This window comes from Lissotriton vulgaris, chromosome 6 (genome assembly GCF_964263255.1).
Source record: "Lissotriton vulgaris chromosome 6, aLisVul1.2, whole genome shotgun sequence".
NCBI lineage: Eukaryota > Metazoa > Chordata > Amphibia > Caudata > Salamandridae > Lissotriton > Lissotriton vulgaris.
In genome coordinates, this window is record NC_141694.1 from 1,345,310,715 (window position 1) to 1,345,325,106 (window position 14,392).

The window sequence follows — 14,392 nt, forward strand, 5'->3', positions numbered from 1 at the left end:
CCTTGGTGAGACACGGGGAAAGGTTATTGACCCCGGAATCCACAGCATCTGCCCTAGCCAGGGAAACCACCAACTGCGTATCATCGGCGTAGGTGACCAATTGGATTCCCCAGGGAAGGACCTCATTAGCCAGGGGCCGCATATAGATATTAAATAGGGTCAGGCTCAATGAGGATCCCTGGGGAACGCCGTAATGCAGTGGGAATTGTTCGGATGCTGCTTCCTCCTCGAAAACTGCAAAGGATCTGTCAGCAAGGAAGGACCGAAACTAATTAAGGGCGGTCCCCACAATGCCAACCTCCCGCAACCGCTGGAGAAGGAGTGTGTGGTTTACAGTATCGAAGGCTGCGCTGAGGTCCAAAAGGACCACCGCAGCGCAGCCTCCTCCATCCACAATTTTCCTTGCCTCCTCCACTACTGCGACCAGAGCAGTCTCAGTTCCATGCCTCGTTCTAAAACCCGTTTGGGTGACATGCAAGGCACCCTCATCCTCAATAAATGTTGATAGTATGCAGTTGACATATTTCTCTGCAATTTTGCTGACCCCTGACAGGAGAGAGATAGGTCTATAATTGGACCATTCTTCTGGATCAAGGCTAGGTTTTTTTAGCAGAGCTTTGACACTGGCCTGCTTCCACCGAGGGGGCACTACACCTGCTGCCAGAGAGGAGTTAATAACATCCTTGATAACAGGAACAACCATGTCAGAGGCCTGTTGTAAAACTGAAGGCGGGGCAATGTCAGAGGGGAGCCCGATTTAAGGTTCCTGAGGAGCCCTTCAGCCGTAGGTAGATCTAGTGACGGAAAGGACTCGAGTTTCATGAGGGAGGTCGGTCCAGAGGGAGGGATCGTGGACTCGGTGACACGTGGGGGTGGAAAAGCTGAGTATATGTTGGCAACCTTCTTGGCGAAGAAGTGGGCCAATTCGGTGCACCGTTTCTGGAGATCATTTACCTCAATAGACGGACATGGTGGAGTAACTAGAGATTTAAAGGTTTTTAAAATTTCCCTGGGTGAATTGGCGGCATCAGCAATTTTTCCTTGGTAATAGGATGATTGTGCCATTTTAAGGTGCTTCTTATAATCCCTGAGAACTATCCTATACTAATTTTTATTCTCGAGGGAGAAGTTCTTTCTCCACTTTCTTTCCGCCCTCTTGCAGCTCCGTTTAAGATCCTTCAGATCAGTGGAGTACCAAGGCAGTTTATTCTAAGCGTGGGCGGAAAATCCGTTCCGCTCGCGGATTTTGCGGATTTTCGGGAAATCCGCAATCCGCGAGATTTGCGGATTTCCCGCAAAATCCGCAAATTCGCATGCAGCGGATTTTTTTGGCGGCGCGCGGCGTTGGTGATACAATTTTTGCGGCGCGCGGCGTTTATCATCGTTTGCCGAGTTGTTTTTTTCGATAGTTTGCGAGTGCTGCGCCATTTTGGATCTTGCTGTGTGATCCCGCGGGAATTGGCGAGCGCGATTACGTCATCGCGGCTTGCCAGCGATAGTTTGTCAACGCGAGTACGGCGAGATCACGTCTCGCGATACTTCGCAATTGCGAGATTTGAGATGCGGCGAGCGAAAATATAAATTTGCAATTCTGCACAAGAAATCCACCAGCAAGCAGCATAAACCTTCTAGAAATGATGATTTTTATGTGAATAACTCCTTAGTTTGACATTTGCCTGCACTTTTTTAGCGAGGAGTCCATTTTGGGGAGGGGGGCAGGGGGGTGGGAGGAAGGAAGTGCCCCATAGTCTTCAACTTCCTGTTCCTGTTCAGCAGGCTCCTCCCAGTGCTTTGTCCATCTCCTGGTCACTTTTCATTCGGATGTGGACCTGGAAGGATTACTTTTTGTGGATGCTGCTGGATCTTTGGATTTGAGGCCTTTTTGACTTTCTTTGGATCACTGTTGGATTAGAAATTTTACAAGTAAGTTTGTTTGGGGCATTACAGTTGCTGCAACTAAAATTTTGGGATTTTCGATTTTTGGGCTGTTTTGGGGCCTTTTCCCCAGGGGTACTCAGTGGTGGGTGTACTGTGGTTGTCTTGAACTTAAACATCATGGAGGCCATAGATGAATTGGGATTGTGCTGATTTTTCTGTGTTTTTCGATTTTTTTTTTTTTGTAAAATTTTGTGTTTTTCGATTTTTGACCTGTTGTTGGGGCCTTGACCAGGGGTAGTGAGTGGTGCATGGGCCTAGTCTTTCTGTGGGCTGTCTTGAATTTAAACATCATGGAGGCCATGGATGGAATGGGATTGTGCTGATTTTGCAGTGTTTTTCGATTTTTGGGCCTGTACTTGTGGCCTTTTCACCAGGGGTATTTGAGTCTAGCATGGGCCTAGTCTTTCTGTGGGCTGTCTTGAATTTAAACATCATGGAGGCCATGGATGGAATAGGATTGTGCTGATTTTGCAGTGTTTTTCGATTTTTGGGCCTGTACTTGTGGCCTTTTCACCAGGGGTATTTGAGTCTAGCATGGGCCTAGTCTTTCTGTGGGTTGTCTTGAATTTAAACATCATGGAGGCCATGGATTGAATGGGATTGTGCTGATTTTGCAGTGTTTTTCGATTTTTGGGGGTGTTCATGGGGAGGGACATGCCATGTGGCTGGTGGCCATTTTGAGTGCAGCTACAGGCACTGGCCATGTGCTGGCAGGCAAGTGGCCATTTTGAATGCAGGCTTTGTTGTTAGGCCTCCAACCATTTTGCCTACTTTTCAACCTTTATTTATGCCCAGGGGTAGTGAGTCTTGCATGGGCCTAGTATTTCTGTGGGTTGTCTTGAATTTAAACATCATGGAGGCCATGGATTGAATGGGATTGTGCTGATTTTGCAGTGTTTTTCGATTTTTGGGCCTGTACTTGTGGCCTTTTCACCAGGGGTATTTGAGTCTAGCATGGGCCTAGTCTTTCTGTGGGCTGTCTTGAATTTAAACATCATGGAGGCCATGGATGGAATAGGATTGTGCTGATTTTGCAGTGTTTTTCGATTTTTGGGCCTGTACTTGTGGCCTTTTCACCAGGGGTATTTGAGTCTAGCATGGGCCTAGTCTTTCTGTGGGCTGTCTTGAATTTAAACATCATGGAGGCCATGGATGGAATAGGATTGTGCTGATTTTGCAGTGTTTTTCGATTTTTGGGCCTGTACTTGTGGCCTTTTCACCAGGGGTATTTGAGTCTAGCATGGGCCTAGTCTTTCTGTGGGTTGTCTTGAATTTAAACATCATGGAGGCCATGGATTGAATGGGATTGTGCTGATTTTGCAGTGTTTTTCGATTTTTGGGGGTGTTCATGGGGAGGGACATGCCATGTGGCTGGTGGCCATTTTGAGTGCAGCTACAGGCACTGGCCATGTGCTGGCAGGCAAGTGGCCATTTTGAATGCAGGCTTTGTTGTTCGGCCTCCAACCATTTTGCCTACTTTTCAACCTTTATTTATGCCCAGGGGTAGTGAGTCTTGCATGGGCCTAGTATTTCTGTGGGTTATCTTGAATTTAAACATCATGGAGGCCATGGATTGAATGGGATTGTGCTGATTTTGCAGTGTTTTTCGATTTTTGGGCCTGTACTTGTGGCCTTTTCACCAGGGGTATTTCAGTCTAGCATGGGCCTAGTCTTTCTGTGGGCTGTCTTGAATTTAAACATCATGGAGGCCATGGATGGAATAGGATTGTGCTGATTTTGCAGTGTTTTTCGATTTTTGGGCCTGTACTTGTGGCCTTTTCACCAGGGGTATTTGAGTCTAGCATGGGCCTAGTCTTTCTGTGGGCTGTCTTGAATTTAAACATCATGGAGGCCATGGATGGAATAGGATTGTGCTGATTTTGCAGTGTTTTTCGATTTTTGGGCCTGTACTTGTGGCCTTTTCACCAGGGGTATTTGAGTCTAGCATGGGCCTAGTCTTTCTGTGGGCTGTCTTGAATTTAAACATCATGGAGGCCATGGATGGAATGGGATTGTGCTGATTTTGCAGTGTTTTTCGATTTTTGGGGGTGTTCATGGGGAGGGACATGCCATGTGGCTGGTGGCCATTTTGAGTGCAGCTACAGGCACTGGCCATGTGCTGGCAGGCAAGTGGCCATTTTGAATGCAGGCTTTGTTGTTAGGCCTCCAACCATTTTGCCTACTTTTCAACCTTTATTTATGCCCAGGGGTAGTGAGTCTTGCATGGGCCTAGTCTTTCTGTGGGTTGTCTTGAATTTAAACATTATGGAGGGCATGGATGGATTGGGATTGTGCTGATTTTGCAGTGTTTTTCGATTTTTGGGCCTGTACTTGTGGCCTTTTCACCAGGGGTATTTCAGTCTAGCATGGGCCTAGTCTTTCTGTGGGCTGTCTTGAATTTAAACATCATGGAGGCCATGGATGGAATAGGATTGTGCTGATTTTGCAGTGTTTTTCGATTTTTGGGCCTGTACTTGTGGCCTTTTCACCAGGGGTATTTGAGTCTAGCATGGGCCTAGTCTTTCTGTGGGCTGTCTTGAATTTAAACATCATGGAGGCCATGGATGGAATAGGATTGTGCTGATTTTGCAGTGTTTTTCGATTTTTGGGCCTGTACTTGTGGCCTTTTCACCAGGGGTATTTGAGTCTAGCATGGGCCTAGTCTTTCTGTGGGCTGTCTTGAATTTAAACATCATGGAGGCCATGGATGGAATAGGATTGTGCTGATTTTGCAGTGTTTTTCGATTTTTGGGCCTGTACTTGTGGCCTTTTCACCAGGGGTATTTGAGTCTAGCATGGGCCTAGTCTTTCTGTGGGCTGTCTTGAATTTAAACATCATGGAGGCCATGGATGGAATAGGATTGTGCTGATTTTGCAGTGTTTTTCGATTTTTGGGCCTGTACTTGTGGCCTTTTCACCAGGGGTATTTGAGTCTAGCATGGGCCTAGTCTTTCTGTGGGCTGTCTTGAATTTAAACATCATGGAGGCCATGGATGGAATAGGATTGTGCTGATTTTGCAGTGTTTTTCGATTTTTGGGCCTGTACTTGTGGCCTTTTCACCAGGGGTATTTGAGTCTAGCATGGGCCTAGTCTTTCTGTGGGCTGTCTTGAATTTAAACATCATGGAGGCCATGGATGGAATAGGATTGTGCTGATTTTGCAGTGTTTTTCGATTTTTGGGCCTGTACTTGTGGCCTTTTCACCAGGGGTATTTGAGTCTAGCATGGGCCTAGTCTTTCTGTGGGCTGTCTTGAATTTAAACATCATGGAGGCCATGGATGGAATGGGATTGTGCTGATTTTGCAGTGTTTTTCGATTTTTGGGGGTGTTCATGGGGAGGGACATGCCATGTGGCTGGTGGCCATTTTGAGTGCAGCTACAGGCACTGGCCATGTGCTGGCAGGCAAGTGGCCATTTTGAATGCAGGCTTTGTTGTTAGGCCTCCAACCATTTTGCCTACTTTTCAACCTTTATTTATGCCCAGGGGTAGTGAGTCTTGCATGGGCCTAGTCTTTCTGTGGGTTGTCTTGAATTTAAACATTATGGAGGGCATGGATGGATTGGGATTGTGCTGATTTTGCAGTGTTTTTCGATTTTTTTGTGCTCTATAACTGAACTGATGTTCCTCTGTCTTCCATTTTTTTAGGTGCACAAGACTCAAGAGAACCACCAGTGCCAGGAAGAAGTCCTGCAGCGGTGTGTGTGTGCAGCATAACGTCACGCGACGTCACGTCTGGCCTCAGACAACTCTACAATTCGTGCAACTGCGGCCTGCTGTCTGACCTGCTCTGAAGAAGATGGCCCCGCCCCCAAAGAAAGTTCTCCGTAGCTCCTCTAGCAAGAAAGTTGCTAGTAAGGAGCAGAAGAAGCAAGTTACCAAGGAGGCTGGTGTGCCACCCGCCACTTTTTTTGGGAGCAAAAAAAAAAGTACGCCTGCAGCAGCAGGATCTGCTGGGGACCAACCTGAGAGCAGCACCCCTGCTCCATTGGGTTCAGTGCCTCCACCACCACGCCAACTTAAGTCAAAGCCCTTGAGTGCTTCAGAGGCAGTCAGTGTACTTCTCCAATCACCATCGACCAGTGATGTTGGCTCATCGCAAGAAAGTAGCAGCAATGTCCCGGAATCAACACAGGTTGTTGTAACTCATCTGACAAGTGTTGAACAACCACAGCCGCAACAACAACACCATGTGCAAGTACACGCCCAAGTACATGTGGAAGGAGAGGCAGCAAAAGGAGATGCGCAAGCAAAGGTGCATGGACGTTCACAAGTGCCCACAATAGTTGTTCCTCCCGAAGTAGGGGCACATTTGGAAATCGACAATGAAGCTGAGGTATCATTGGAAGCCACTCCTCCTGATGATCATTCATTGTCTTCCACATCCCTAGCAAGGAAAAGATCAAGGGGGGTGTCTACATCTTCTTCAAGCCCACCTCGTTCTGGTGCAAGTGATCTGTCTTGGGAACCACAACTGCGGTCTGACAGTGAGGCAGAGGCACACCATGATCTGGCACCGGTACCTAAGCGTAAAAGGAAGGTCGTCCAAAAACTCAAACCTATGGAGTGTGATGAGGCTCAACAAGAAGTGACAGATACTGCTGGTGATGAAGCCTCTCACGATGACGACGAGCCAGTCATCACAAAGGTCACTGCAGCCCCACCGGGCATGCAGCATAGAGACATTTTGACCCTATCCCGAGAAGCTGCTGAGCGTGATGATGATGTCGGCGAGGAGGCAATGGAAATGGAATCATTAGATTTGGAGTTAAGTAGTACACCAAAACCTACCGCTTCCATATTTCTTCGCAAGAAGGTACCCACCTCGTCCTCGACCTCAATTCGTGGTGGTGAAAGTGCAAAACGTACTGAAGTTCGGCAATCCACATCCTCCACTTCATCTGTCATTAGCAGCAGGACCACCACCACCAGTATCGCCGCCTCCTCCGGCCCCCGAAGACATTTCAAGTCTCCAGTTTGGGACTTCTTTAGTGTTTGCCCAAAAAAGGAAAACGTAGCCATTTGTAGCCTTTGTAAGCTTCGATTTAGTCGTGGTAAGCTTGGTTCTAACTATGGTACCGGAGGCCAGAGAGGTCATCTTGAGAGAAGGCACGCTGTCGAATGGTTTCCGCACCTAGAGGCGGTCAAGAAAGCCGGAATTGCACGTAATGAAAACGTTGATTTGTCATCTGCTGATGACGAGGAGGTAGAAGAAGACGATTCAAACACTTCACTTACACCCAGTTCCCATGTCAGCAGCACACCCCATGGGAGCCACACTAAGAGTGTGGGAGAGAGTGAGACATCAATGCGGAAAAGTTCATCAGCGAGCGTAACTGGGTCGAAGAGATCATCATCATCCCGTAAATCATTGGTCCAGGGCAACATTAAAAAGATGTTGTTTACAGAAGCGCAATATGAACGCAACCACCCAATGACCCGTCTGTATAACACTAAGCTGGCTAAAATGCTAGCTCTGGACCTTCTCCCTTTTTCTTTTGTAGAAGGGGTTGGTTTTCTAGAATTAGTGACAGCGCTCTGCCCTAAATGGAAGGTTCCTAGCCGGTTCTATTTTGCCCGAGTTGCGGTTCCAGCACTACATGAAGATGTTCTGAAGGTGATTGGGGCAGCTTTGCAGAAGAGTGCTGTTCACACTATACATCTGACAACAGACATGTGGACCAGTGGCGCAGGCGCTGATTACATGTGCATCACTGCACACTGGGTCTCTTTTTCAGGGGCTAAAGCAAAGCTAAACTCAGGTGTTGACACTAACATTGTTTTTAAAGGTGCTCGGAAACATGCAACACTAGCCATGTTTGGTTTGGAGAAACGTCACACAGCAGAAAACATTTTGGATGTCTTTAACACAAAGGTCCTTAACTGTCTGTCCCCACTAAAACGCAAGGTTGGTTATGTTTCCACGGACAATGGCTCCAATATAGTTAAGGCCATGAGGGACGGTTACTATTTCAGAGTGCCGTGTTTGGCGCACTGTATAAACCTGGTTGTCCAAAAATTCTTGGGTAATAAACGCAGTGCAGCGTACAGTGTATTGGAGAACTGCCGAAAAATTTGCAAGCATTTCAGGCATTCTTTTAAGGCCCGCAAGCAGCTGAGGAGCATGCTATATCAATGTCAAATGCCAGTGAAAGCACTCATCCAGGAGGTGGTAACACGTTGGAACTCAACCTTCTACATGCTTGAGCGTCTGTATGAGCAGTATACGCAACTCGATCAATATTTCTTGAAAGAGGGTATAGAGGAGCTGAGGATGGGTGGGCCGCAATGGAACATAGTTGAAAGCCTAACACGCATGCTTCGTCCTTTTGAGGTCTTCACACGTGCAGTCAGCAAGGAGGACTCTAATTTGGGAAAAGCTATCCCATTGTTGTACATGCTGGAGGACCAACTGAAGGAGGTGTGTTCTGTGTTTCGAAAAGATGACAAAAAGAAAGACTCTTCTTTGCTTCTGGCTGAGCAATTATTAGGGCTCCTACAAGGTGATGAACGTCTTCAAAAGATCCACTCAGAACAGCATTACATTTGTGCTACTATTCTGGATCCACGCTACAAAAAGGCGCTGGCAGGCAGAGCATTCTTTCCTTTTGCTGATGAAGATGTTACAAAGTACAAACGTTGGCTAGCCTTGTCAGCCAAGAAGTTTGAAACAGAACGGCTGGAAATTGAAGGAAATGGCAGTACATCAGCAGGCCATCCCCAGTCAAAACAATCCACTTCTGCACCTGTGGCTGTGGCACAAGTGACCTCTCAGCCGTTAAAGACACCGGCAACCGGATCATCTGCACGAAAGACAACAGAAACATTGGAGGCTGAAGAGGATTGGCTAGCTCTGCGTGGGTTTGGTTCTCAAAAGGTCAGAGGCACAGCAAGAGCTACGCAAAGTGGAGGAACCTTGGAGGAGGACCTTGAGTCGATGGTGAAGGACTATCTGAATGACTCCACAGAGGTCTATGTTAATTCTGACCCATTGGCGTATTGGCATGGGAAAAAAGAATTGTGGCCACAGCTCACCAACCTGGCTTTAAACTACTTGTCTTGCCCACTCGCAAGTGTGTCTTCTGAACGGGTTTTCAGTGCGGCTGGTGGGATTGTAACTCCCAAACGGAGCCGCCTCTCGCCCAAAAATGTGGAGAGGTTAACAATGATCAAGATGAATCAGCACCTCATACCACCAGATATAAGAGTACGAGAGAGCGTGCCGGATGAAGAGGAGGTGGCCAGCACCATAGATGAGGGAATTTCTACTCTGTCAGGTGGCACTGACCTCACCCTGGCTGAATTCGCAGAGTATGATGACGAAGCCTTATTCTTATTCCTGGACCGTGATACCGACTTCGAGCCCTGAAAATGAGACAACGAATCAATAACTTTCTTTTTCATCCTTATTCACTTTTATTCCTGTGTGTCTGTCTTTCTTTGTTGTGCACAGTTAATATAATTCAAACTTTAATCAGATAATCACAAAAACAAGCCCATCAGCAGAACTGTCTTCACTTGTTTGCTAATTTATTTGAAGGTGCCGCAGTCTGCATTCCTCAGGTTCACAAGTTCAGAAGAACATGCTCCTCTATCCTCCTCCTCCAGACTCCTATTTCCATCAAAGCAGAGGGCTGGTTTACGCCCAATGAAGAAAGACTCAGCACTTGTGGGGGTGTTGTTCTACCTCTTTGCAGGTGAGTTGACGGGTCTGGGGCCATTGCTGGGAAGCACTAAAAGTGGTTTGTGCCAAATCCGAGGCGGAAAATTTTTTGTGTTTTTGATGACTTGCTTGCCTTTGAGGTGCTCTTAGGGGGGGTTCCGTCTGTTTGTGGGTGAGTTTCGTGGTCTGAGAGCATTGCTGGGACACTCTAATCTTGATTGCATTTGCTTTTCAGGAAATCCGTCGTGCCAACCCCGACTTATGGCCTAGCTACGCAGCGCGTTTGGACCGAAGGCCCAGAAATATTGCAAGTATGAGATTTTGCTTTTGGCCTGTTTGGGGGTGTTATGCTTCTTGGCGGGTGGGTTGCCGGGTCTTGGGGCATTCCTGGGAAGGTCTAATACCGGGTAGAAGTGGTTGGGACAAAATCCAGGCCGATTTTTTTTTGGGCTATTTCTGACATTTTGCTCTATGTAGCGTTTTCGGGGGCCTGTTTGGGGGGCTTCCTGGTGTTTGCGGGTGAGTTTCGTGGTCTGGGAGCACTGCTGGGACACTCTAATCTTGATTGCATTTGCTTTTCAGGAAATCCGTCGTGCCAACCCCGACTTATGGCCTAGCTACGCAGCGCGTTTGGACCGAAGGCCCAGAAATATTGCAAGTATGAGATTTTGCTTTTGGCCTGTTTGGGGGTGTTATGCTTCTTGGCGGGTGGGTTGCCGGGTCTTGGGGCATTCCTGGGAAGGTCTAATACCGGGTAGAAGTGGTTGGGACAAAATCCAGGCCGATTTTTTTTTGGGCTATTTCTGACATTTTGCTCTATGTAGCGTTTTCGGGGGCCTGTTTGGGGGGCTTCCTGGTGTTTGCGGGTGAGTTTCGTGGTCTGGGAGCACTGCTGGCTATATATACTTTACTTTGCAAGAGGTTTGAAGCAAATCCATGGTGGCTGAGGGGACTTAGGGCCTAGCTGCAGAGCGCGCGCGGAGTGATTTGGGAAATTTGTGAAAAAGTGACTAAGTCCCCATTTTTGTACTTTTGCTCTTTGGCTGTTTGGGGGTCTTCTACTCGTTTTCTCCTGGGTTGACGGCTCTGGGGCCATTGCTGGGAAGCTCTAATACCGGATAAAAGTGTTTTGGACCAAATCCCAGGCGGAATTTTTTTTGTGTTTTTGATGACTTGCTTGCCTTTGAGGTGCTCTTAGGGGGGGTTCCGTCTGTTTGCGGGTGAGTTTCGTGGTCTGGGAGCACTGCTGGGACACTCTAATCTTGATTGCATTTGCTTTTCAGGAAATCCGTCGTGCCAACCCCGACTTATGGCCTAGCTACGCAGCGCGTTTGGACCGAAGGCCCAGAAATATTGCAAGTATGAGATTTTGCTTTTGGCCTGTTTGGGGGTGTTACGCTTCTTGGCGGGTGGGTTGCCGGGTCTTGGGGCATTCCTGGGAAGGTCTAATACCGGGTAGAAGTGGTTGGGACAAAATCCGCGCGGAAAAGCCTTTAGTTTTGGCACTTTTTGTAACTTAGGGTTCGTTAGGGTTAGCCCTAGCAGCAGGATTGCATGTGTTTCGGGGTGTTCTAGATTTTTCAAACTGAGTTCTGGGGTCTTAGAGCACTCGTGAGAATGTGTAATTTTGGTTGCAAGTCATTTGAAGAAAATCCATGGTGGGAAAGGGGGGATTTGGCATAGTTAAAGAAAGCCTTTGCCACTATTCTTAACTTAGGGTTCGTTAGGGTTAGCAGTATTTCTATTGCATGTGTTTGAGTGGGGGGGATTTCGAGTCTTGGAGCGATGCTGGCTATGGCTACTTTTGCTTGGTTGCTTGCAAGTGGTTTGAATGCAATCCACGGTGGGTAATGGGTAATTAGGGTACTTCGGCCTACTTTTACTTTCAAAGTAAGTTTTGTCACCAGTTTTCTGCTAGGCCTCGTTTTTTGAGATTTGATTGGGGGTCTTCTACATTTTTGCGACTGGCTTTAGTAAGGGTCTGGGTGGGAGCACTGCTAGGAAGATCTAATTTTGTTCTAAAACACAGTTTACAGTACACCTAGCTTGAGGGGCAAGATCCGATACATTAATTTGCCCATACTTATTTATCCTTCAAAAGGTGACTCAGAGTACGCACTTTCAAAAACATTGTACTGTCTACTAGGAAAAACAAATTGTGACTTTTTGCACTCCACAGCCTACATACCTTATATTTATTTATCAGTGGTGTTGTAATATTATATCACTTCCTGTTTTTCGTTGAATAATTACAGGCCGGGTTTCAGTCTCTGCAATGGGGAAAAAAGGATGGAGTCAGGCTTCACAGTAGCGAGCCACAATTCAGCATCAGGCAGGCAGTGGACAGGGTGTCTTCTGGTGACCAACATCGATGGACGAAGCGTCGGCTGCAATGGAGGAGTGCCGCTAATAGGAGGATTTTTTTTCTGCGGGCAACTTACTTACCACTTCCAACAGGACCACTACAACCACATAGATACAGTATCCCTTGCCTTTTTCTCTGACTGTGACTGCATTTCTTGGCTCTCTCTCTGCTTCTACATTGATCCCTTAACACATCACTTAGTCCACTCCACTATCACATCTGCACCACACATAGTCATTTGTAAGTGCTCCTACGTAATTCGCAAGTCGCAGCACGCCCCAGGCCGTAGAGGACTGGGATGGCCCCAATGATGAAGCATGTCACCAAGGGGCAACCCTGGTGAGTGAGGGGACACCTAGAAAAAAAGCAATTTCTCCTTTTCTATCTACTATACCTTCTGTCAGGTTACGCAGCCCCTAAGCGCCTACCGTACTATGAAACTACATTTCCCATGAGTAGGCGGGAGACTTGCAGACTATTTAGTGAGACTATATGAGAGTACCCTTGTATGTTAGGACAGCACTTCACTGATGCCTGTCTTGTCTTCTGTTACAGGTATCCTTTCCCTGCTGACCCTACCTTTAACCATCCCACATTTTTTATTTTAGTTTGTTATTTTTCTCCCCCGCCTAATGCCTCGAACACCCTGTGTTTACACTTCTGGGTGTTGGTGACATTTGGAGGTGGAACCATATTTGCATCGACTGGATCACGGGGAGTAAACCTGACACCTTCCAGACCAACCCCATTGAGTGTTGTTGTGAATGGATTTATAGTGACCAGCAAGGCTCTCAGGTATCTGGCTACAGAGACCTTATGTTGAATATAGTTATCAATATTTCCACCCACGCCCTGTACTGTCGCATTCTTTCTTCCACAGTTGTCGAAAGTACTAATTACTTTTAACTGACATGCATGCAGTTACAGTAGTGTATGCACTTTCAAAGATTGATGGATAGGTTTGTACCCAAAGATTTGTTTATGTTCACAATTGTTCGTCCATGCTGTGCTACTTTTTCTTGTCTCCCAAAACCTTTCCCAAAAACCCCCGTACCCATCCATTTTTCAAACCCTAACCCTCTTCCCCCGGGCTGTGTGGTTTTGATTGATGTGTGACTAAATTACAGCAATAAATCCACACACTTGCTGGGGAGGATAAGGTGATAGCAACAGGCTGGTGAAGAAATCCGAGGATATATTCTTACTCTGCTTGACAAAGACCCATGGCTAATGTCAAAGAACTTCAACCGAATTAGTTATACTTTAACATTTGTTAGGCTACAACGTGGCACTGTTCTAGTGTACTTCTGTCACCTGCTATATTCTGTATTGTACCTTTGTATTGCTCAGGAGGACAAACCAGATTTCATTTTCTTTTTTTCATAGGCAAGCAACTGCCACTGTGTCACACCACTAGTACCACCGCTATGAGGAAATTTTATCCGCCCAGGATTGCCAACCTTATTTGCTGTTTCCCGTGGAGCCAGCCGAGGCCTAGCCCTACTTGCAAACAGAAATTACAGGTAAGATAGGCGTTTGGTTGGAGGTAGTATAATGGAGTATTAGGAGAGACGAGAGATTTGATTGACGGTAGTACTACTAAAGTCCTAGGACTATTCAGGAAAACAAACTTACTGTTATGTTAAACCCCCACCCACCAGACTCAAAAGCAGTAAAAAACAGGTATGGTCAGATAAAGTTTCAAAAAGTATATTTTTATAGCCCTAACAAAAGAATCTCCCGCAAGACCCTCCCTAACCCCAACGATTGTCCTTCAAAAGTCCCCAAAAATCACAACTCCCAATTCCCACCCCCCAAAAGTCTCTAAAAAAGGGGCAAGGGACACTATGGCAGGGTGCTGTTGGAATTAGCAGCCAGGGCATCATGCTCCTTGCGGAGGGTGGCAAGTTCGAAGCGGAGGCCCTCCACCACGTTCTTATAATTATGGACCTCCTGCTCCAGGTAGGACAGTCTGAGGGATAAGCGGCGCCGGTGTGCCTTGCAAATCCTGTGAGGGGCAGCTGCTTTCTTTGCTGCTGGGCGGTGGCGTTTGGCTTTGGTAGCCCGGCTCCGTACCGCTGGAGCACTGCGCTGGCTGGCAGCCCGCACGGAGGAGGAGGCAGCTGTCCCAGTGGACGTTGTTGTTGTTCCAGACTGCGTCTCCTCCTCCTCCAGGGCCACCAGCCGCCGATATTCAGCAACAGTGGCATCCAGCCTCCGTTGCCGGGCCATTCGAGCCTGCTCCTTCCTCCTTGATGGTGTCTTGGATTTGGAAGGAGCAACTACATGAAAAAAGAAAGACATAGTCTGTAACCAATGCTCCTTAAGATTAACACAAAATGATTGAGCAGAAAGTTGTCACAGTACAAGTAGCAAATTGAAAGCACAGTGCATAACTATTGAGGACAGTATCTATGTAACCTCCGA